The following is a 24,692-nucleotide window of genomic DNA, read 5'->3' on the forward strand; positions in this document are numbered from 1 at the left end:
CCATCCAACCATCTTATCCTCTGTTGCCCCTTCTCTTCCTGCCCTCCATCTTTCCCAGCATCAGGGTCTTTTCCAATGAGTCGGCTCTTTGCATCAGGTGGCCAAAGTATTGGAGTTTTTTACACGTTATATATATTTACACATTAGATATATAAGATTATATATATACATATTGTGTGTGTATATATATATATATAAAATGTGTAAACAGATGATATATATTCTAATTGTTGAATATAATTGTGCTTATAGATTTTAGCCATTTTCTTTTGGTCTGATTAAAAACATTCCCCAACTTGGTAACTGTTACTCTCCATAGCTACGAAGGATTAAGACTCATATTAGCAATAATTCATTAAGTCATAGCTGATCCACAGCTAGTCTAATTTCACATGGTGGCCTGATCCACTGGATTATATTATCCACATGGGTTCAAGAGAAGCTTTTTTATTACTCCCTCCTCCTTGCTGTCCCACATCAACGACTCAATCATTACCTAAATTATGCTACTCATTGCTTATAGACAAGAAAGTCAAGAGAATCTGAACATATTTTACCTAAGCATATTGCTTGTCTCAAATTAAAATAATTAGAATTCAAAAAATAATGCTATATTTATCATAGAAACTATTTTTGTAAATAGCAGAAATTTTGTCTACCACTTTGTTTTCCTTTGGATTATCAAAGAAAGTACTGAGTGATGGATATGTTCTTCCTTTAACTCATAGCCTGTATTAATACTTTGCTTCAGGTGCAGAAATCCCTTAAAATCTGTGACAGGCTTACAAGTAAAAAAGCTTTATGGGCTCTGAGCAAATCAGTTTGAAATTGGAATACTTTATTTCATGTTAAGGGGGAAATGGCTTGATCTCACTATATGTCTAAATCCTTTCTTGTTATCAAATAAATATCATGGTTTATGAATTCACAGAGGAAAAATATATTGGTGTAGAATTTTCTTCTTGAAAAGTGGAAATCACCAAGGTATAGTGTCATTCATATCTTATCAAGGGTACATGCTGCCAAAACATGACATTACTCATGATATTAATGTTGACCAAGAGGCTGAGATGGTGTTTGACAGGCTGTTCCTAAAAATCCATAACTTAGTTTAATCATGTGAAAAGTCTAAGCCCCAACTGAGGGATACTGTACAAAATTCCTAAAGAGCACTTTAAAAAATAGTCAAGATTATTAAAATCAAGGAAAGTCTGAGAAACTTTCACAACCTAGAGGAGACTAAGGAAACATGATGAGTAAATTAATATAGTATCCAGGATGGAATCCTAGAATAAAAAAGGGACATTGGGTAGAAACTAAGGAAATCTGAATAAAGCATAGACTTCAGCTAATGCTTCTGCTGCTGCTAAGTCACTTCAGTCATGTCCGACTCTGAGACCCCAGAGACAGCAGCCTACCAGGCTCTTCTGTCCCTTGCCATTTCCTTCTCCAATGCATCAGAGTGAAAAGTCAAAGTGAATTCTATCAGAATTGGTTCATTAATTGTGACAAATGTACCATATTAAACTAAGATGCTAACAATAGAAGAAACTGGGTGTGGAGTACATGGGATCTCCCCTCAACTTTTCTATAAATCTACAACTATCCTAAAATAAATACTTTATTTAAAAATCCCAAGAATGAAAAACGTTAAAACTAATTCACCCTGAAACTTCAAAGAAAGGAATTGTAAGATCTCTTTCCTACTTAGTCAACAATCATTGTGTTTCGGTCAGGCATATTATAGAAGGGAAGTCTAAACATGCACACCATTTACAGCACTGAGCCCTTTTCTGAAATGGTTAGTCTTTTGGACATGATGTATATGTTACTTTGATGGATGTTACTAACCAGACAGAGAAATTATCTGTGGAGAAAGAAGAATTTAGAGCCTTTCTGTAACTATGACTTTGAGTAACTTAATATAGTGATTAAAAGCAAAGTGAAATTTCTCTTTTGACTCTTCCTTTTTATAGGCCACGTGACAAGATTTACTTGTAAGGAGAAAGAAGGGCAACAGCTGAGGAATCATGTTCTCAGTGACAGCTGATTTGCCGGCGAGCAGATCTCCAAGTGTTCTTCATGCTTAATTGTACCATTTGCTATATAAGTTTTTTTGAGGCTTACCAAAGTGCAGGGGAATGGTAGAGAAGGGATAAATTCACTATTGTAGGTGGGCCATCATATCCTACCTTCTAAACGCTTTGTATTTTTTTTTTTTATTACACGGTCAAGATTTGATATGCATCGACCTTTTTCTTATGTAGTGGTGTAGGTTTTTGGTTTCTTTTGGACTAAGATAAAGTATTTGTTTTCTATTCGGAAATTTAGAGCCTGGGAAATGAGAGGACGCAGTATTTCCCCTTCTCTGCCCTGGTCCTTATAATAGTCTAACAAGCTCATCTATTGACCAGGCAACCACAGAGATTTATTTATCGCACATACTGATCACTTATAATATGCTAGGTGCTTTTATAATAGCACTCATTAGGCTTACTGGGTGAACAAGATGGATTTGGCTCCTGTTCTCTTGGCGTTTTGCTGGAGGTGGGGGCTGTGAAAAACAGTAATCAAGTAAATGAAAGGATGGCAAATTGTCACAAGTGATAAAGAAAACCAAGTGCTGTGAAAATAATTATTTGAAGTGGAGTGGACACCCATTTTTATATCTGAGGAGATGCCATTTTAGCTTAAAAGGAGACCCTTTCCTTGTACTTGATTTATACTTTTAGTTTTTCTGAAACTTAGAGCAGAAGAAGTAATGATATTATAAAATTTATAATGATATTATGAAATTTGCAATTATATGGAATTTAACCATTTAGAAAATGAGTCCAAAGTGTAAAATGTGTATATCCTTCAACTCTGCAATGCTAATGTTTCACAATTAGTAATGACTCTCCACCCTGGTTGTATATTAAAATTGTTTGTGGAGATTTTATTAAATTCCTATGCCTGGGTTCAAGAAATTCTTGAACCCAGAAAGAACCCTTAAAGAAATTCTGATCTAATGGGTCTGGTGTGGGGAAGGGGCAGCAGAGCATGGGCAGTAGTATTTTTTAAAAAGCTCCACGGATAATTCTTATATAAAGCTAGTTTTGAGAAACACTAGCCATAGTGAAACACTCATGCCTATGAACCAAGATCCTGTACAAGGGTATTATTACAGCATTGTTTCTAACAGGAAAAAGATCACAACCGAAATGCCTATCAATGAATATTGGTTAAATTGATATGGTCCATGTGGTGTTTTTCTATGCAGTTCCATGGGATAAGGAAAGATCTGTAAGAAATGAAAATAGAATGTGATACCATATATGTAATATATCCACAAAAATCTACATAATTACCTATGCATGTATAAATACATGTCTAGGTTACAATCCATGGGATTGCAAAGAGTCTGACGTGACTGAAATGACTGAGCACACACAGAAAGATCAAGCTGAGTGCTGATGGAGGGATTCGTAGAGAAAAATTAGGAAGACTACTTCCCATTACGCCTCTTCTGAACACTGAATCTGCTTATCATGATTTAGGATATGACTTGAAAGATGATGTTCCTGTGCTTCTCAAAATGCTCATGGCTGTATATATTGCAGAAGAAAGGTAATAATATAGGGGGCTTGAGATCTGCGAAGAGAAGTTACAGAGATTCACTTTTACAATCTCATTTGTTGTGATGCCCTCTTTGATGGCACTGTTCCTTCCTCTCTACTCTTTCTCATTTGTGCCTGAACTGTGGATCTTGGGGATACATACTCTCCACACACACACACACACACACACACGCACACCTTTACAAGGACATACCTACTCTCTCTCTCTCTCACACACACACACACACAGCTACAAGGACACACATACTCATACACACCTTTCTTCAGCAACCAAACATAGCCCTGAAGAATTAGATCATGTGGTCCATTCTAAAGGAGATCAGTCCTGGGTGTTCTTTGGAAGGAATGATGCTAAAGCTGAAATTCCAGTACTTTGGCCACCTCATGCGAAGAGTTGACTCATTGGAAAAGACTCTGATGCTGGGAAGGATTGGGAGCAGGAGGAGAAGGGAACGACAGAGGATGAGATGGCTGGATGGCATCGCTGACTCGATGGATGTGAGTTTGAGTGAACTCCAGGAGATGGTGATGGACAGGGAGGCCTGGTGTGCTGCGATTCATGGGGTTGCAAAGAGTCGGACACGACTGAGCGACTGAACTAAACTGAACTAAACTGAAGAGCTTCTTACTACTTATTAAAGGAGATGAGTTTTGAATGCTTATAATATTCTCTAGGAGTGAAAGAGAGGAAGAGACTTTAGAGTTTTGAAGTATTAGAGAATGAAATGACAAAAAATTGTAATAAGAGTTGTAATGGACTTATCTCTTGGACTTTTATTTTTTGATGTTTTAGAGAAAGAGAAATGAATAAAATGTAGAAACGATTGTTTGGGCTGGATTTCTTTAACTGACACGACTGAAGTGACTTAGCATGCATGCATGCATGCATTGAGAAGGAAATGCCAACCCACTCCAGTATTCTTGCCCGGAGAATCCCGAGGACAGAGGAGCCAGGTGGGCTGCCATCTATGGGGTTGCACAGAGTTGGACACGACTGATGCGACTTAGCAGCAGCAGCCCCAATGCTCAGTGTTGTGGCTGATTTATATTAGATGCTCAAAATTTACAATGAATAGATAATTTTGGATAACAACATGTAATAATTAAATGAATTTTATTTGAAACCACAAGGAAAAACAAATTGACTTTTATAAAGTCTGTTTAATTAAAAATGTGTCAACTAGCAAGTGAGTAAATGCAACAACCTTCAGCAGAATTTTTGGATTTCTGTTTTATATTAAGGCTTGGAGCTATTTTGGTACACCTATTTGTTAGGTATGGGTTATATTGTTGCTAAATTCAGAGTCAAATCTTTCCTTAAGCCATAGACAGAGAGTAAAGATTTACTTTATATTCCTGTTTTGATGATAATACAGTATACAGAGCCTATTATATGTATTACTATGAACTGGGTTTATAGCAAGCTGTTCTTAAAGAGGAATTACTCACTTTAGACATAGAATGGGTAAAAATGGTATTACTTATGAGTCTTGAAAAACTGTGTGTTCAGTTACTAAGTCATGTCTGACTCTCTGCAACCCCATGGGCTGCATCATGCCAGGCTCCCCTGTCCTTCACTATCTCCAGGAGTTGCAATCAAATTAGGTAAAAAATATATTCTCAGGAAATTTTATTCAACAAACATTAAATGTTTACCGTGTGTTGTGTTCCATGCTGGGCACTCTGAATACAGTTGTGAGCAAAAACTTGAGGTTATAGTCTGTTGAGGGAGAAAAGCACTGGTGCATCACCCACGTAAATCTAAAATTATACTGAGATGGGTATTTGAAACAGTATATAAGCAGGGTTAAGAGAAGATGGAGTTGGAAAAACTTGAGGCTATCAGTGAAGTCTTCCCTCAGGAAAGGATAATTGGATTGAGAACAGGAAGAAAGGCAGTAATACATGAAGGGAGCAGGGATGAAGATTCTAGCCAACAGAAATGGCAGTGCACAAGCCATCTTAACAAGAGTTGTCATACACAACAACAAAATATCTGTATAAATAAATATTAAAGCAAATGAAAAAAATTAAACGGGGGTTACAGTTAAAAAGAAATTGAAAGTGGCCCCATCAATTGTCCTTCAAAACAAATCAAAACTAATACAATTATGTAAAGTTTAAAAATAAAATAAAATTAAAAAAATAAATTAAGGAGTTCACTACTTTATTATCATTAAAAAAAAAAAAGACATTTGAATTTCAAAGATTCGCCTTCTTGGCTGAGTCTGTATCTGCAAAGTAACTTAGAAATCCCATCTGTCCAGCCAACTAGAATAAAAGTAGGTGACAGAAAACTCAGAGAAATCTTGAGAATGCAAAGTGTGTAATGGATTTTGCCTATCTTTCTTCTTATGGAAAGGAGGTGAAAGTGAAAGTTACTCAGTTGTGTCCTACTCTTTGTCCATGGAATTCTCCAGGCCAGAATGCTGGAATGGCTAGCTGTTCCTTTCTCCAGGGGATTTTCCCAACCCAGGGATCAAACCCGGGTCTTCTGCATTGCAGATGGATTATTTACCACCTGAGCCACCAGGAAGGCCCTATGGAAAGGTAATATTACTCCAGCTTCATAGCAAGGACTTTGAAAAAGACACACTGACCTCATCAGCTCCCAAAACTCAATGTGTTTTCTTGCCTCCTACCAATTATTTTGCCCAAGTAGTCCGAAAGATTTTGTGTGTGTGTGCATGTGTGTTCCCTGAAGACATAATTCCTCAGAAGCATAGACAATTATTTTATATTTCCCCACATATAGGGACCATTAAGAGTTTTTAGTAAAGTCTTGTTGAATTTGAATGGAATTTGTTGTCATAACTCCCTTATACAACCCTGAAGAAAATCTGTTAATTAATTGAGCACAATTGGCTCTTCATATCCATGGATTCTGAATCCTTGGATTCAACCAACTGTGGATCAAAAATATTTGAAAAAAAATTCCAGAAATTTCCAAAAAGCAAAACTTGAACTTGCTGCATGACAGCAACATTTTTGGAGAAGGAAATGGCAACCCTTCCCAGTATTCTTGCTTGGTAAATCCCATGGGCAGAGGAGTCTGGTGGGCTACAGTCAATGAGGTCACAAAAGAGTCTGACACGACTTAGCCACTAAAGAACACAGCAACAATTTACATAGCATTTCCATTGAATTAGGTATTATAAGTAATCTAGAGGTGATTTAAAATATATGGGAGGATGCACACAGGTCATATGCAAATTGTTGTTGTTCAGTCATTAAGCTGCGTCCAACTCTTTGTGACCCTATGGACTGCAGCACACCAGGCTGTAGTATATGCAAATAACACACCATTTTATAGGAGACTGGAGCATCTACAGAGTTTGGTATCTTTGGAGAAGGAGGGGTTCCCGAATCATTCTCCCTTGGAGACTGAAAGATGACTGTATGTAGTAAACAATAATTGTGAAAATTTTAATTTCTCCATATGAAGTGTCCTGTTCATTTGTGATAAGTATTTTTTGGTGTAACAAAGTACTATATTAGCTTTAGAAGTTTGCCTCAATTTCCTTTGTTATGCCTCTTTAGGAAAAATAAGAATTAGCTTGGATGTGTGAAGAATTACTGTGTGTATGTGTGTGGGTAAAAAGCGCAATGTTAATACTAGTTATTTCTGAGTGATAAAAGTATAAATGAGTTTCCTTTTGCTAATGTATATTTTCTATTTTTCTTCTGTGGTTGCAGTTTGTTTATATAATACATAAATGATAAAATAATTCAAAAAGCCAACAATAAGGATTTGATATGGGTACAATACAAAGAATCCACATAAAAGCCCACTTGTTAAACTTTCAATTAAGATTCAGGAATTTTTCCCCTTTATGCTTATATAGTTAAGTTCATGTCTGTGTGATGATTATATGAAAACTTGCCAGGGAGGAGCCAAGATGGCGAAGGAGTAGGACGGGGAGAACACTTTCTCCCCCACAAATTCATCAAAAGAGCATTTAAACGTCGAGTAAATTCCACAAAACAACTTCTGAATGCCGGCAGAGGACATCAGGCACCCAGAAAAGCAACCCAACTCTTCGAAAGGAGGTAGGAAAAAAATATAAAAGACAAAAAAAGAGACAAAAGAGGGAGGGACGGAGTTCCATCCCGGGAAGGCCGTCTTAAAAAGAGAGAAGTTTCCAAACACCAGGAAACCTTCTCACTGCCGAATCTGTGCCGAGCTTTGGAAGCACAGAGGGCAACATAAAAGGGAGAAAAAAAATAAATAAACAATTAAAAATCGCAGATTGTGAGCCCTACGGTAACTCCCCCAGCGGAGAAGCAGCGCAGACGCCTGCAAGCGGGGGCTGGGCAGGGAAGCGTGGCGTGGGCTGTGTCCCTTAGAGTAAGAATCGGCCTGAATGTCCTGAGCGCTATCTGAGCGAAATAATTTGGGCTAGCAAACCAGACTGTGGGATATCTACCACGCAAAAAGCCAGCCCTAACCTAAGACACCGCCAGGCCCGGGCACAGAACAAAGGACTGAACAGAGATAGCCGGTTGCAGACCTTCCCCCTCCGGTGACAGGCAGCCAGAGCCCTAAGGGGGCAATCGCAGCCCAAGAGAGACACTATCTATAAAAGTAAGCAGGCTTCTTTGCTAACTAAAACTTCTTGGGGGTCTGGATGGTCAACATCTGCCTGAGAAGGCGCGCCGGTTTTACACCCAGATAACCGAGTGGCGGGGAGGCGATAAGTCGCAGCATTGGCGCCCGCCAAACACATCACCTGAGCTGCTCGGATCTGGGAAGAGTACAAAACGCAGGCCCAACGGAGTCTGCGCCTCTGAGGACTACCCGCCTGAACCTGAGCGGCTTGGACCTGGGAGCTCAGCCCAGGGCCGGCCTCTGATTGTTCCCGGCGGAACAACCTAGAGCCCGAGCAGTGTGGGCAGGGAGGCTACACGCGCCGTGAGCGGGGGCAGACCCAGTGTGGCTGAGGCACTGCGAGTGCATGCCAGTATTATCTGTTTGCAGCATCCCTCCCTCCCTCCCCACAGCGCGGCTGAACAAGTGAGCCTAAATAAAATAAAAAAAATAGTGTCCTCCACCATCCCCTTTGTGTCAGGGCGGGAACCAGACACTGAAGAGACCAGCAAACAGAAGAAGCTATAACAGAGGGAAACGCCTTGGAAGCTACAGGCCATAGATTAAAACCCTGTGGTTACTACAGACTACATAGGATCTTGAGAAATATAAGTCAGACCAAGGAACTAGCCAAAAATGAACTGAACCCACAATACTCACAACAAAACCAGAGAAAGACCTAGATATATTTTTACTATTTTTACGATCAATCTTTCTTTCTTTTTTCCTTTTTTTTTAATTAAAAAAAAATTTTAAGTCCTCTATTGTCCTTTAATTTTCACTTTTATAACTATTACTTTGCAAAAAAAAAAAAAAGACCCTATTTTTTTTTTCTTCTTCAGCAAACTTCATATATATATATATTTTATAATTTTTTGACCATGTTTTGTTTTTTTCTTCTTCTTTTCTTTAACACTGTATTTTTGAAATTCCAAACTCTACTCTAGATTTTTAATTTTAGCCTTTTGGTATATGTTATCAATTTTGTACATATAGTTTTTTTTTATAATTTCTGTGACTTTTTTTTTCTTTTTTTTTCCCTCTGTTTCTTTCTCTTCTTCTTTTGTATAACATCGTATATATGCAATTCCAAACTCTACTCAAGATTTTTAATTTATGCTTTTTGGTATTTGATATCAATTTTGTACCTCTATTTTCTTTATAATTTTTGCGACATTGTTTTTGTTGGTTTGTTTGTTTTCTCTCTTTATTTTTCTTCTTTTTTTTTTAACATTGTATTTTTGAAATTCCAAACTCTACTCTAGATTTTTAATTTTTGCTTTTTGGTATTAGTTATCAATTTTGCACCTGTAGTTTCTTTATAATTTTCGCGACCTTGTTTGTTTTTCTTTGTTCGTTTTTTCTCTTTCTTTTCCTTCTTCTTTTCATTAACATCGCATTTTTGAAATTCCAAACTCTACTCTAGATTTTTAAATTTTTGCTTTTATGTATTTGTTACCAATTTTGTACCTTTTAGAACCCAATCTTCAGGACCCATTTTTCACTAGAGAATGAGATTACTGGCTTGACTGCTCTCTCTCCCTTTGGACTCTCCGTTTTTATCTCCACCAGGTCGCCTGTATCTCCTCCCTAACCCCTCTCTACTCTACCCAACTCTGTGAATTTCTGTGTGTTCCAGATGGTGGAGAACACTTAGGGAACTGATTACTGGCTGGATCTGTCTCCCTCCTTTTCATTTCCCCCTTTTATCCTTCTGGCCACCTCTGTCTCCTTCCTCCTTCTTCTCTTCTCTGTATAACTCCGTGAACATCTCTGAGCGGCCCAGTTGTGGAGTGCACATAAGGAAGTGACTACTGGCTAGCCCACTCTCTCCACTATTGATTCCACCTCATCTCATTCGGGTCAGCTCTAACTCCCTCCTCCCACTTCTCTTCTCCATGTAACGCTGTGAACCTCTCTGAGTGACCCTCACAGTAGAGAAACTTTTCATCTTTAACGTAGATGTTTTATCAATGGTGCTGTATAGAAGGAGAAGTTTTGAAACTACTGTAAAAATAAGACCGATAACTGGAAGTAGGAGGCTTAAGTCCAAACCCTGACTCCAGAGAACTCCTGACTCCAAGGAACATTAATTGACAGGAGCTCATCAAACGCCTCCATACCGACACTGAAACCAAGCACCACACAAGGGCCAACAAGTTCCAGGGCAAGACATACCAAGCAAATTCTTCAGCAGCAAAGGAACACAGCCCTGAGCTTCAAGATACAGGCTGCCCAAAGTCACCCCAAAACCATAGACATCTCATAACTCATTACTGGACATTTCATTACACTCCAGAGAGAAGAAATACAGCTCCATCCACCAGAACATCGACACAAGCTTCCCTAACCAGGAAACCTTGACAAGCCACCTGTACAAACCCACACACAGTGACGAAATGCCACAATAAAGAGAACTCCACAAACTGCCAGAATACAGAAAGGACACCCCAAACGCAGCAATTTAAACAAGATGAAGAGACAGAGGAATAGTCAGCAGATAAAGGAACAGGATAAATGCCCACCAAACTAAACAAAAGAGAATCTACCTGATAAAGAATTCCGAATAATGATAGTGAAATTGATCCAAAATCTTGAAATTAAAATGGAATCACAGATAAATAGCCTGGAGGCAAGGATTGAGAAGATGCAAGAAAGGTTTAACAAGGACTTAGAAGAAATAAAAAAGAGTCAATATATAATGAATAATGCAATAAGTGAAATTAAAAACACTCTGGAGGCAACACATAGTAGAATAACAGAGGCAGAAGATAGGATTAGTGAATTAGAAGATAGAATGGTAGAAATAAATGAATCAGAGAGGATAAAAGAAAAATGAATTAAAAGAAATGAGGACAATCTCAGAGACCTCCAGGACAATATTAAATGCTACAACATTCGAATCATAGGGGTCCCAGAAGAAGAAGACAAAAAGAAAGACCATGAGAAAATACTTGAGGGGATAATAGTTGAAAACTTCCCTAAAATGGGGAAGGAAATAATCACCCAAGTCCAAGAAACCCAGAGAGTCCCAAACAGGATAAACCCAAGGCGAAACACCCCAAGACACATAGTAATCAAATTAACAAAGGTCAAACAGAACAAATATTAAAAGCAGCAAGGGAAAAACAACAAATAACACACAAGGGAATTCCCATAAGGATAACAGCTGATCTTTCAATAGAAACTCTTCAAGCCAGGAGGGAATGGCAAGACATACTTAAAATGATGAAAGAAAATTACCTACAGCCCAGATTATCGTACCCAGCAAGGATCTCATTCAAGTATGAAGGAGAAATCAAAAGCTTTTCAGACAAGCAAAAGCTGAGAGAATTCTGCACCACCAAACCAGCTCTCCAACAAATACTAAAGGATATTCTCTAGACAGGAAACACAAAAACGGTGTATAAATTCGAACCCAAAACAATAAAGTAAATGGCAACGGGATCATACTTATCAGTAATTACCTTAAACTAAATGGGTTGAATGCCCCAACCAAAAGACAAAGACTGGCTGAATGGATACAAAAACAAGACCCCTACATATGTTGTCTACAAGAGACCCACCTCAAAACAGGGGACACATACAGACTGAAAGTGAAGGGCTGGAAAAAGATTTTCCATGCAAATAGGGACCAAAAGAAAGCAGGAGTAGCAATACTCATATCAGATAAAATAGACTTTAAAACAAAGACTGTGAAAAGAGACAAAGATGGTCACTACATAATGATCAAAGGATCAATCCAAGAAGAAGATATAACAATTATAACTATATGTGCACCCAACACGGGAGCACCGCAGTATGTAAGACAAATGCTAACAAGTATGAAAGGAGAAATTAACAATAACACAATAATAGTGGGAGACTTTAATACCCCACTCACACCTATGGATAGATCAACTAAACAGAAAATTAACAAGGAAACACAAACTTTAAATGATACAATAGACCAGTTAGACCTAATTGATATCTATAGGACATTTCATCCCAAAACAATGATTTTCACCTTTTTCTCAAGCCCACATGGAACCTTCTCCAGGATAGATCACATCCTGGGCCATAAAGCTAGCCTTGGTAAATTAAAAAAAATAGAAATCATTCCAAGTATCTTTTCTGACCACAATGCAGTAAGATTAGATCTCAATTACAAGAGAAAAACTTAATTCCAACATATGGAGGCTGAACAACACGCTGCTGAATAACCAACAAATCACAGAAGAAATCAAAAAAGAAATCAAAATTTGCATAGAAACGAATGAAAATGAACACACAACAACCCAAAACCTGTGGGACACGGTAAAAGCAGTCCTAAGGGGAAAGTTCATAGCAATACAGGCACACCTCAAGAAACAAAAAAGTCAAATAAATAACCTAACTCTACACCTAAAGCAACTAGAAAAGGAAGAAATGAAGAACCCCAGGGTTAGTAGAAGGAAAGAAATCTTAAAACTTAGAGCAGAAATAAATGCAAAAGAAACAAAAGAGATCATAGCAAAAATCAAGAAAACCAAAAGCTGGTTTTTTGAAAGGATAAATAAAATTGACAAACCATTAGCCAGACTCATCAAGAAACAAAGGGAGAAAAATCAAATCAATAAAATTAGAAATGAAAATGGAGAGATCACAACAGACAACACAGAAATACAAAGGATCATAAGAGAGTACTATCAACAATTATATGCCAATAAAATGGACAATGTGGAAGAAATGGACAAATTCTTAGAAAAGTACAACTTTCCAAAACTCGATCAGGAAGAAATAGAAAATCTTAACAGACCCATCACAAGCACGGAAATTGAAACTGTAATCAAAAATCTTCCAGCAAAAAAAGCCCAGGTCCAGACAGTTTCACAGCTGAATTCTACCAAAAATTTAGAGAGGAGCTAACACCTATCCTGCTCAAACTCTTCCAGAAAATTGCAGAGGATGGTAAACTTCCAAACTCATTCTATGAGGCCACCATCACCCTAATACCAAAACCTGACAAAGATCCCACAAAAAAAGAAAACTACAGGCCAATATCACTGATGAACATAGATGCAAAAATCCTTAACAAAATTCTAGCAATCAGAATCCAACAACACATTAAAAAGATCATACACCATGACCAAGTGGGCTTTATCCCAGGGATGCAAGGATTCTTCAATATCTGCAAATCAATCAATGTAATACACCACACTGACAAATTGAAAAATAAAAACCATATGATTATCTCAATAGATGCAGAGAAAGCCTTTGACAAAATTCAACATCCATTTATGATCAAAACTCTCCAGAAAGCAGGAATAGAAGGAACATACCTCAACATAATCAAAGCTATATATGACAAACCCACAGCAAACATTATCCTCAATGGTGAAAAATTGAAAGCATTTCCTCTAAAGTCAGGAACAAGACAAGGGTGCCCACTTTCACCATTACTATTCAACATAGTTTTGGAAGTTTTGGCCACAGCAATCAGAGCAGAAAAAGAAGTAAAAGGAATCCAAATTGGAAAAGAAGTAAAGCTCTCACTGTTTGCAGATGACATGATCCTCTACATAGAAAACCCTAAAGACTCCACCAGAAAATTACTAGAACTAATCAATGACTATAGTAAAGTTGCAGGATATAAAATCAACACCCAGAAATCCCTTGCATTCCTATACACTAATAATGAGAAAACAAATAGAAATTAAGGAAACAATTCCTTTCACCATTGCAATGGAAAGAATAAAATACTTAGGAATATATCTACCTAAAGAAACTAAAGACCTATATATAGAAAACTATAAAACACTGGTGAAAGAAATCAAAGAGGACACTAACAGATGGAGAAATATACCATGTTCATGGATTGGAAGAATCAATATAGTGAAAATGAGTATACTACCCAAAGCAATCTATAGATTCAATGCAATCCCTATCAAGCTACCAACAGCATTCTTCACAGAGCTAGAACAAATAACTTCACAATTTGTATGGAAATACAAAAAACCTCGAATAGCCAAAGCGATCTTGAGAAAGAAGAATGGAACTGGAGGAATCAACCTACCTGACTTCAGGCTCTACTACAAAGCCACAGTTATCAAGACAGTATGGTACTGGCACAAAGACAGAAGTATAGATCAATGGAACAAAATAGAAAGCTCAGAGATTAATCCATGCACATATGGACACCTTATCTTTGACAAAGGAGGCAAGAATATACAATGGATTAAAGACAATCTCTTTAACAAGTGGTGCTGGGAAAACTGGTCAACCACTTGTAAAAGAATGAAACTAGAACACTTTCTAACACCATACACAAAAATAAACTCAAAATGGATTAAAGATCTCAACGTAAGACCAGAAACTATAAAACTCCTAGAGGAGAACATAGGCAAAACACTCTCTGACATACATCACAGCAGGATCCTCTATGACCCACCTCCCAGAATATTGGAAATAAAAGCAAAAATAAACAAATGGGACCTAATTAACCTTAAAAGCTTCTGCACATCAAAGGAAACTATTAGCAAGGTGAAAAGACAGCCTTCAGAATGGGAGAAGATAATAGCAAATGAAGCAACTGACAAACAACTAATCTCGAGAATATACAAGCAACTCCTACAGCTCAACTCCAGAAAAATAAATGACCCAATCAAAAAATGGGCCAAAGAACTAAATAGACATTTCTCCAAAGAAGACATACAGATGGCTAACAAACACATGAAAAGATGCTCAACATCACTCATTATCAGAGAAATGCAAATCAAAACCACTATGAGGTACCATTTCACACCAGTCAGAATGGCTGCGATCCAAAAGTCTACAAGCAATAAATGCTGGAGAGGGTGTGGAGAAAAGGGAACCCTCTTCCACTGTTGGTGGGAATGCAAACTAGTATAGCCACTATGGAGAACAGTGTGGAGATTCCTTAAAAACTGGAAATAGACCTGCCTTATGATCCAGCAATCCCACTGCTGGGCATACACACTGAGGAAACCAGAAGGGAAAGAGACACGTGTACCCCAATGTTCATCACAGCACTGTTTATAATAGCCAGGACATGGAAGCAACCTAGATGTCCATCAGCAGATGAATGGATAAGAAAGCAGTGGTACATATACACAATGGAGTATTACTCAGCCATTAAAAAGAATACATTTGAATCAGTTCTAATGAGGTGGATGAAACTGGAGCCTATTATACAGAGTGAAGTAAGCCAGAAAGAAAAACACCAATACAGTATACTAACGCATATATATGGAATTTAGAAAGATGGTAACAATAACCCTGTGTACGAGACAGCAAAAGAGACACTGATGTATAGAACAGTCTTATGGACTCTGTGGGAGAGGGAGAGGGTGGGAAGATTTGGGAGAATGGCATTGAAACATGTAAAATATCATGTATGAAACGAGTTGCCATTCCAGGTTCGAGGCACGATACTGGATGCCTGGGGCTGGTGCACTGGGACGACCCAGAGGGATGGAATGGGGAGGGAGGAGGGAAGAGGGTTCAGGATGGGGAACACATGTATACCTGTGGTGGATTCATTTTGATATTTGGCAAATCTAATACAATTATGTAAAGTTTAAAAAATAAAATAAAATTAAAAAAAAAAAAAGAAAGAAAACTTGCCAATGACGGGCACTTGGAATAAAGGGGCTTCACCTAATTCCATGCCCCAACAGCTACTTATCTGGATTTTAGTTGACATATCCACAAGGCCCCAATATTTGCTTATTATAGCTCTTCTATCACCTACAATTTATTTCCTTGCTTGAGCTTTGTCTATAAATTACAATCCACATTTGGTGAGTGAGAATTGTATGGAAATCATATCTTCTTATTGGCTTTTCCCACTTAACAAAATGAATAAAAAGTAGAGTTCATGTTTCTGAGTCTCTCAAGCCTTCATAAGTAGCATGCATTAAATCATCCACTTCTCCAATCACAATTCGCCCCAAAAAGAATAAGGCTGTATCTGTGATTTATTTAGGTAATGATTGTGTAGTTCATATAGCCCAACCTCAAAGCTAAAGCAAGCAATGAATTGTTGAATTATTTCTCCATGAGAATATTAACTAGGGAAGTCTGGTTTACTTCCAAGGAAGGAGGGAAGAAAGAAAGGAAGGAATAGAGGAAAGAAGGAAGTTACCATTGACAGTTATTTTAGTTTTAGAGAGGCTTAAATACAAAATGAGAGAAATTGATAAGGTACCATCCATCATCTCTTTTTACTGCAAAGTTCTATGAATTTTGCTTGTGAACAGCATTATTATAGTGGCCATCTGTTGATGGTTATTGTGTATTATCTTCATCAAAACTTGCAACAATTTTGAGGTAGAGATATATCCTACTATCCATTTTACAGACCAAAAGACTCAGCAAGGTAAGGTAATGTACTAGTTACATGCAGTAAAAGTGTCAAAAACAGAAATAGAACCTGGTTTTGATAATTAAAAGCCAAAGCTCTTAACTAGTGCTTCCTACTGACTGAGAGAAGAGAAATTACATGTGAAAACCTATGTGGATTACACATCAGCTGTCCAGTTATGTTAGAATTAAATCTTGTTGATCCATTTCAATGCTATGTTTCAGAAGAGAGACTCAAAGAGGGAAAATAACTACCCGAAGGCTAGAGACGCCAATGTCTGAGAAACTTTGGGAGTACTGGAAAACACAAAGTGGAGCAGAGTATACAGTAGTGACAGGATCATACTCCTGGAATATTTTTTAATGCTTTAATGAATGGGAGTGTGCATTTTATTTTTATTATTTATTTAATGACTCACCATGAGACATGTGGGATCTGAGTTCCCCAGCCAGGGATCAAACCTGTGCCCTCTGCATTGGGAGTGCAGAGTCTTAACCACTGGACCACTAGGAAAGTCATTCTCCTGGCATTTATTATCCAGAGAAAAACATTTATGGGATCTTTCAATAATGGAATTATGACCTATGGAACTTGCAAGATAAACTCCTAACATTGTTCAACAAGGTGGATTTGACCTAATTCTCACCTGCCTCCCTTCACTGCTTTTATCTTTGCATGTAATGCTGTAGTCATAGTGACCATTCCACCTTAGGGGTATATTTTGTTGTATGTAGGCTGTTGTTGCTGTATCTTTGCATGCAATACTTTTCCACACACCTTTTAATGCCAGTGTCCTGGGATCACTGAGATTTCAGTCTTTAGTGTTACCTCTTTAGAAAGACCTTCCCCAGTCATGTTATCATAAGGAGTCCCTATTTCAGTCATTATCTAGGCCAGTATTTGATTTTCCTCATAGCCTTTATAAATTTCACATTTTATAATTTGTCTTCTAATGTATTTTAGGAAGTGTGCTGCTCCATGAGATCAGGGACTCATTTGTCTGATTCTACAGCAAATCTCAAGCTCTCAACTCATAGTAAGTTCAAAACAAGTATTTATTTATTGAAGGAATGAATAAATGAGTGGTATGGGTTTTGGCATTGGTTAATTATAATTAAATGATTCAAGCAGTTTGGCGCTCTAATTTTTGAGAGCTTGGAAGAACTTGGATAGCTAGATTAGAAAGGCACTGAATAGAGAATTGACTATCAGAACCCATTCTGAGACGGTAAAGACTTTGACATTATTTAGTGGGAAGAAGGGAAAACAGTGACTAAAAAACAAAATTATGTAAAATGTAACAAGAGAACATTCATCAGTGCTTCTTAATATGAAACTAAGTAGGATGAGTGAAGAGATTTTCTGATAAAAATAAATAATTCACCAACTGAGGATTAAGAGATACTCTAAAAGTGTTCTGAAATGTTATAAACTATTTCTTTTTAAGAGCAGATAAGTATTTAAGTGCAAGCTTTTTAAGAGACTAGGAGTGGATAATAAAGATGATTTTTTTTTCTTTTTGATATTTACACTCCTTTCATCACTAAGTTTTTAACCAGTGTTATTTATTTAACTCTCAGTAAATCCCATCCTTGTGTAAATAGGAGCTGGTGTTTTTTTCTTCTACTGCTCTTAGAGTTACCTTGCTAGAGGTCATGCCATATCCAGGGCAAGCCGGGATCAGTGCTTAGGAATCCTTCCTTCAGAGGGAGATGGTGAGCCATGTGGAAAAGGAGTCAGCGTGATTCTTTGCATGGTTAGCATGCTGCTTCCCTTGGGGGTGGGGTGTAAGGTTTCTTAAGGAAGGACATTTATAGTGATTAAAATTGCTCAGAGCTTGCTTCATTGTGTAATTCTGATACTGTAGTATGTGATTTTGGCAAGAGGGGAATATGAAAGGGACAGAAAATCCCAGACGGTGACATAGAAGGGCACATGGTGTAGACGCTACCTCAAGTAAAGGGACTGCGGCAGCAGACACACAGGAGCCCATTGGTCAGACTCTGGGTCAGAAATGCCTCCTGGTCATCTCCGGAGAAGGATGGCCGAGAGCACAGATGCCCAAACACAGCGACTGTCTGTTAGCTCACTGTCATTCTATAATATCATTGTTCCAAGAACAAACTGGCAAAATAAGCATTTGCTGTTTTTCTGGGAAATAAGTACAAAGTAACTCCCAGGGCAAAAATGTTAAGAAGAAATACTAATTATGTGCCCACCTTAAAAACCAGTAATTTTACTGCTATAAACATACCTTACCACAATGTCTACATGCGGGCATAAACCTTCTTAGCAACATTATTCATAGTAACACAAAGCTGAAAACAATTCAGATATCCATCAACAGTAGAGAGGACATGTAAAACACAGTATATTCATATAACGACGCATTACACAGCAGTAAGAAGGAACAAACTACAGGTATATATAATAACGCAATCAGTCTCATGTAGTATTGAGTTAAAGAACGCTGATAAAAAAAACAGTATATATAATATGATTCTATTTATATGAAGTTCAAGACCAAGTGAACTGAACTGATTGCATAAGAAGATAGGGTGGTGGTTAACTCAGAAAGGAGGGTGGGGTAGTGGTGGTGAATGGAGAGGTAGCTGCATGAATATATTCACTTTGTGATTATTCATCAAGCTGTACACTTATTTTGGCACCATCCCAAATATACAATTTAATAAAAAGCTCAGTAATAAAAAGAAGTAATACTGCCCTTCAAAGTAAAATGAGTGAGAGTAGATGACTCAATGGACACGAATTTGAGCGAATTCCAAGAGACAGTGAAGGAAAGGGAAGGCTGGTGTGTTGCAGTCCACAGGGTTACAAAGAGTCGGCCACGACTTAGCAACTGAACCACAGATGAAGTCGAAGAAACTGAGGGCTGCTGTTTTCAAGCGTGTTTTAGGGGCTTCAGGGGGCAGGAGTGTGGCTGTCTCCATTTGGAGGATGGGCAGCAACTGTAGGGACAGGAATAGCCGTGGCTGACTGTGCATTTGCTACTTCTCCCGGTCAAGGTTTTCTAATTCAGGCCAGGAGAGTATCTGTGACTCCAGGAGGCCACACTGTGGCATGTTAAACATTCTCTAGGGACTGGCAGCCTTGGCCTGTGCATTTGGAGGAGTTCTAGAAGAGAGGATAGCACAAAGAGCATGCTGGGCCCACTCCAAAATGGCACCAGGATCTAAAAGATGCCAGACACCTGCTCCCCGTAATAATAAACTTCAGTGTGAGATTTCTTGCTTTTAAATTGCTCCATACATTCTTGTATATCACACACCTGTGGGCTTTTCTGACATGGAGGAAGTTAGGACCATGAAAGCTGGGAAGAAGGCAAAATGGAACTGCAATGGCCTCTTTCTCAGCTTGTAATGAACTATTTGCAGTCAAGACCAAGCACGCTTATTGATTCTCATCAAGTGAGATTCTTTGCAGAGAGAAAGCATCGCCTGCCCTGAGGTGAGCCGCATGGGACTGTTCCTGCCGCACTCTTTCAAACAAACAGATTAAACTCCTCATAAGATGCTTCTTCTGACACATCCACACTGTATATATGAAAATCCCCTCGGTCTCCTTTTGGCAGTTAAGATGCTTGGAGCTTCAGTACACTGCAGCCTGTGTACCAGCTGGCAAGGTGATTTTTTTTTCCCTTCCCAGGAATGTGTAAAGGAAGAATTAGATTGCTGTTTGTTGAAATAGACTGTATATCTCACAAGTCCCATTTCAATAATCTTCTGGAGGCGAGAATGAATTTTGGATTGGAAAGGGCATTACAACGTGGCTAAATAAATAGCATGAAGCCCCTCGGCACCTAGCCAGCAAGCAGAGCTACAATGTGACTTCCAGCCTTTACATTTCACAGTCTCTTTCTTCAGCAAACAGAGTCTGAAAGGTCTTACACAGAGGCAGAATTTTAAGTCTGAACACTCAGGAAACTTGGTCTTCGAACTCCAAAGCTGTCGTATAATCCCCTGAGAAGTGTCAGAAACTTTCCAACTAAACTTTTTATGTCTTCAGTAATTGTTAAATCCAATATGCCTTAGGTTTCCCCTCAAATTCAGTCTTCGAGCTACATATATATTCCTGTACATTTCTCCAACTTTAAGACTGGACTTCACCATCAGAGGCGTATGAAGACCCTCTATAGGGCTGTGCACTGATACTGCAAATCTAGAATCCAAGATATCCTGGTAGAGGGAGAAAGACCTTTGGTTGGGGCTTGGAGGAGTGGGAAATCTGAGTGCTCAAGTTTGATGTGTGGTTTGGTCCCATTTCTTTGTCGTTGTTGTTCAGTCACTAAGTTGTGTCTGACTCTTTGTGACCTCATGGACTGCTGCACGCCAAGCTTCCCTGTCCTTCACTATCTCCCTGAGTTTGCTCTAACTCATGTCCATTGAGTCAGTGATGCCATCCAACCATCTTATCCTCTGTCTCCCCCTTCTCCTCCTGCCCTCAATCTTTCCCAGCATCAGGGTCTTTTCCAGTGAATCGGCTCTTCGCATCAGGTGGCCAAAGTATTGGAGCTTCAGCTTCAGCATCAGTCCTTCCAGTGAATATTCAGGATTGATTTCCTTTAGGATCGACTGGTTTAATCTTTCTGTTCCATTTCTTTCCTCAGTTTATATTTCTTTAGGTGTGAAGGAAAGGGAGTATCTAAAGCAGGCCTTGTGTATGAGTGGAATTATTTTTATAGTTTGCCTTCTCACAATGAACCTATTTTTCCTAGAATATTGAAAAAAAAAAATGGATGAACTCCCACCTTATCCCTGCTAACCTCCTCCTCATTCATGGACTCTTATCACTTGGCTCTTCAGCTTTTTCATTATGTTTCTGTGCCTCAGGACCTTTGGAAATGCTATTCTTTCTCCATGCACTGATCTTTCCACCTTTCTTTCAGTGAGTATATTTTCCTGTCCTTCAACTATTAGCTTAGATGTCATCTCCTCAGAGAAACCTTATCTATCACACTATCCAAAGTAGGTTTTACTTCCCCTATTCCTTATTACAACACTTCATTTGATAGACTCATGGTATTTATAAGAATTTGAGTTGTTTATTTACCTGATTATTGTGCAGTTTTACCTATTATAACGTAAATTCTGTGAGGCAGCATTCATGGCTATCTTGTTTACTGTTGTAGTTCTCTAATGTGGAATAGTATCTAATATATAGTATTATGCTCAATAAATATTTGTTGAGGAAATAAATGAATAGGCTTATTTTGGGTGATACATTTTTCTTTGTACTGTGCAAGGTTTTTTTCTGAAGCTAGTGTCTTAGATATTTTTCTCTCTTAGAGACTTATAATCCTTTTTCAAAATATTAATTAATTAATATTTGACTGTGCTGGGTCTCTGTTGCTGTGCGGGCTTTCTCTAGTTGTGTTGAGCAGGGATACTCTCTTGTGGTGGTGCATGGATTTCTCATTACAGTGGCTTCTCTTGTTGCAGAACATAGGCTCTAGGGTAGGCTTCAGTCGTTATTGCACATGGGTTTAGTTACCTTGTGGCATGTGGATCTTCCCAGACCAGGGACTGAACCTGTGTTTCTTGCATTGGCAAGCAGATTCTTAATCACTGGGCCACTAGGGAAATCCTATAATCCTTTAAATAGAAAAAGTAAATGATAGTTGTTCAGTCGTGTCCAATTGTTAGAGACCCCATGGACTGTAGCCCTCCAGGCTCCTCCCTCGATGGGATTTTCCAGGCAAGAATACTGGAGTGGGTTGCCATTTCCTTCTCCAGGGGATCTTCCTGACCCATAGATTGAACCCGCGTCTCCTGCATTGCAGGCAGACTCTTTACTGTCTGAGCCACCAGGGAAGCCAAGAGAAACATATATTACAGTTTTGGAGATAGGAAAAAAGAGAGTTGGTCTTATTTATCTTTCCAACCTTGTATTAGTCATCTGTTGCTGTATCACAAACTACCCCAACATATGTAACAGCCTAAAGCTACAATAAACATTCATCTCACATAGTTTCTATGAATTAGGAACTCACAACTAGCTTAAATGAGTATTTCTGGCTCAGAGACTCTCATGAAGTTTTAACTAGGATGCTGTCTGGGGCTGCAGTCATCTGCAAAGGCGCCGGTGGTCCACGCCTATGGCTAGCTGGTAGGGATGTTGACAGGAGCTCTCAGTTCCCTGCCATGTGGGTTTTCTGTGTGACTGGATGAGTGTTTTCACAAAATGACTGCTGGCTTCCCACAGAGCAAGTGATTCAAGAAAGAAAGCTGAAGCTGCAAAGTCTTTCATAGCTTAGCCTCAGGTGTCACACACTTTTATTCTCAATATGGTTATTTATGTGAGTCCTATTTGATGCGGGAGGGCACTACATAAAGTGTGAAAACCAGGAAGTAAGAATCACTGGAGGCCATTTTGGAGGCCAGCTTCCTCAAATCCCAATGTGGTTGTGTTTTCTGGTTTCTGGCGTTTTTCATCTTGTTTCTGTTTCTCTCCCTCAATCAGCTAATAGCGACATCAACTCTCTCATAAGGAGATATCTCAGGACCCAGAGACAATGTAATAGACATCTGCATGTGAGAAAAAAACATCGTTTGTGCTTACTAAAATCAATTTCTGCATGCACAGAACTCTCCTTGGGCCTGTCGCTGTGCCTACACAAAGGAAAAACACACAGGAAGTTCTCCAGTAAGATAATTTTTATTTTTTGAATGAAAGAATGAAAAAAATAAAGGAATCTGTTTTTTTCCCTCATGAACCTGAGGGCTGGTTTTGTGCTGTGACTTACACAATTTCCAGTCTTCAGAAATACACATCAATTTTAATAATAATTAAAAAAAACATACTGTTAACTTTTAACTTTCATAGTCTGGGTAGATGCCTATCAGATTTGAAACCCATTCAACACAAACCAGACAAATTTTTCACTTTCACAAATGGACAGTTTTATCCCTTTTTTCTTCTCTCTCTTTCTTTTTTAAGTATTTGCATTTGTTGAAATTTATTCTGGCCATTAAGTTTAATGCCTAATACACAGAATAGTTATTTTAATTCTTTACCTACTTGCATTAGTTATAATCCATTTCCAGAACTATTCTATAAATGTTGTCCCTATGGCCCTAACTACTGTTGTTAAATTTATATCTTACTTATCTGTAAAATGCTTTTGGAATTTAAAAAATATCCACACTCCAATAATGCCTACACAAGTTATTTTTCCTTAGAAAGTTCAACACGCATAAGATCCTTCTTTAACAATGGAGTATCAAGTGACATTTTATATCTTACAAATACCATTTATTGTGATTCTCATTTACATGATTTGGTGGCTAGGCTTTGCTAAAGATAATTTTAGAACACTACCATAAAATTAAAGCCAAGAACTCTGATCCAGTGCTTGTGGGAGTGTACATCTATGGTATAACTATTTTGTGGATTGGAGTTGAAATTGTGTACTTTCTATGGACCAGTAATTCCAGTCCTGTATATATATATATATTACCTCATATGCAAAAATGTGTACTGCAACATTGTTGGAGTGAAAAATTCAGAAAGCATAAGAGCAAAAGCACAAATGGATGACAACATAAACCATTACCAACATAAAATATTGATATAATTCATATAACAGAATATTCTACAGAAGCAAAAATCAATAAAATAGTACATACATCAACTTAGGTGAATCTCACAAGCATTACGCTGAAAGGTAAAAAGCAGTTTATACAAGCAAACACAGTGTCTGACTCCATTTATACAGCCTAAAACATCCAACCAGTATTATATTGTCTATGATCTAAACAGACAGAATAAAAATACAACAATATAAATGAAAATTACAAACCTCAAATTTAATATAGAAATTTTCCTTCTAAGAAGGAGCGGGGGTGAATAAGATCTGGCGTGGGTAGATAGAGGGATTTAATTGTAGTTGTAATGTTTTATTTCTTGAGCTATATGGTACTTATATGGATTTTTGTTTTACTATTTGTACTTCACAAAACAATTCATAATTTTAAAAATTTGAGTGAAATGGTGAGATCTTTTGAGAATCGTAGTTTGGCTACTTGATGGTGAGAACTGAGATACAGTTATTAATATAACAACAGTCAACATGTGTGCAAACAACATTTTATGTGATTTTTAAAATTGGAGTTTCCATATT

General features: G+C 38.0%; 1 non-coding gene across 1 annotated transcript; it reads right to left on the minus strand.

Annotated features, from left to right (window-relative positions):
- Nucleotides 1-16,992: 16,992 nt before the first annotated feature.
- Nucleotides 16,993-17,065, minus strand: TRNAG-CCC. Its single transcript has one exon. It is a non-coding gene; the product is annotated as a tRNA-Gly (tRNA).
- Between the last annotated feature and the right edge of the window lie 7,627 nt (nt 17,066-24,692).

Source organism: Bubalus bubalis, chromosome 2 (genome assembly GCF_019923935.1).
Source record: "Bubalus bubalis isolate 160015118507 breed Murrah chromosome 2, NDDB_SH_1, whole genome shotgun sequence".
NCBI classification, from domain to species: Eukaryota; Metazoa; Chordata; class Mammalia; order Artiodactyla; family Bovidae; genus Bubalus; species Bubalus bubalis.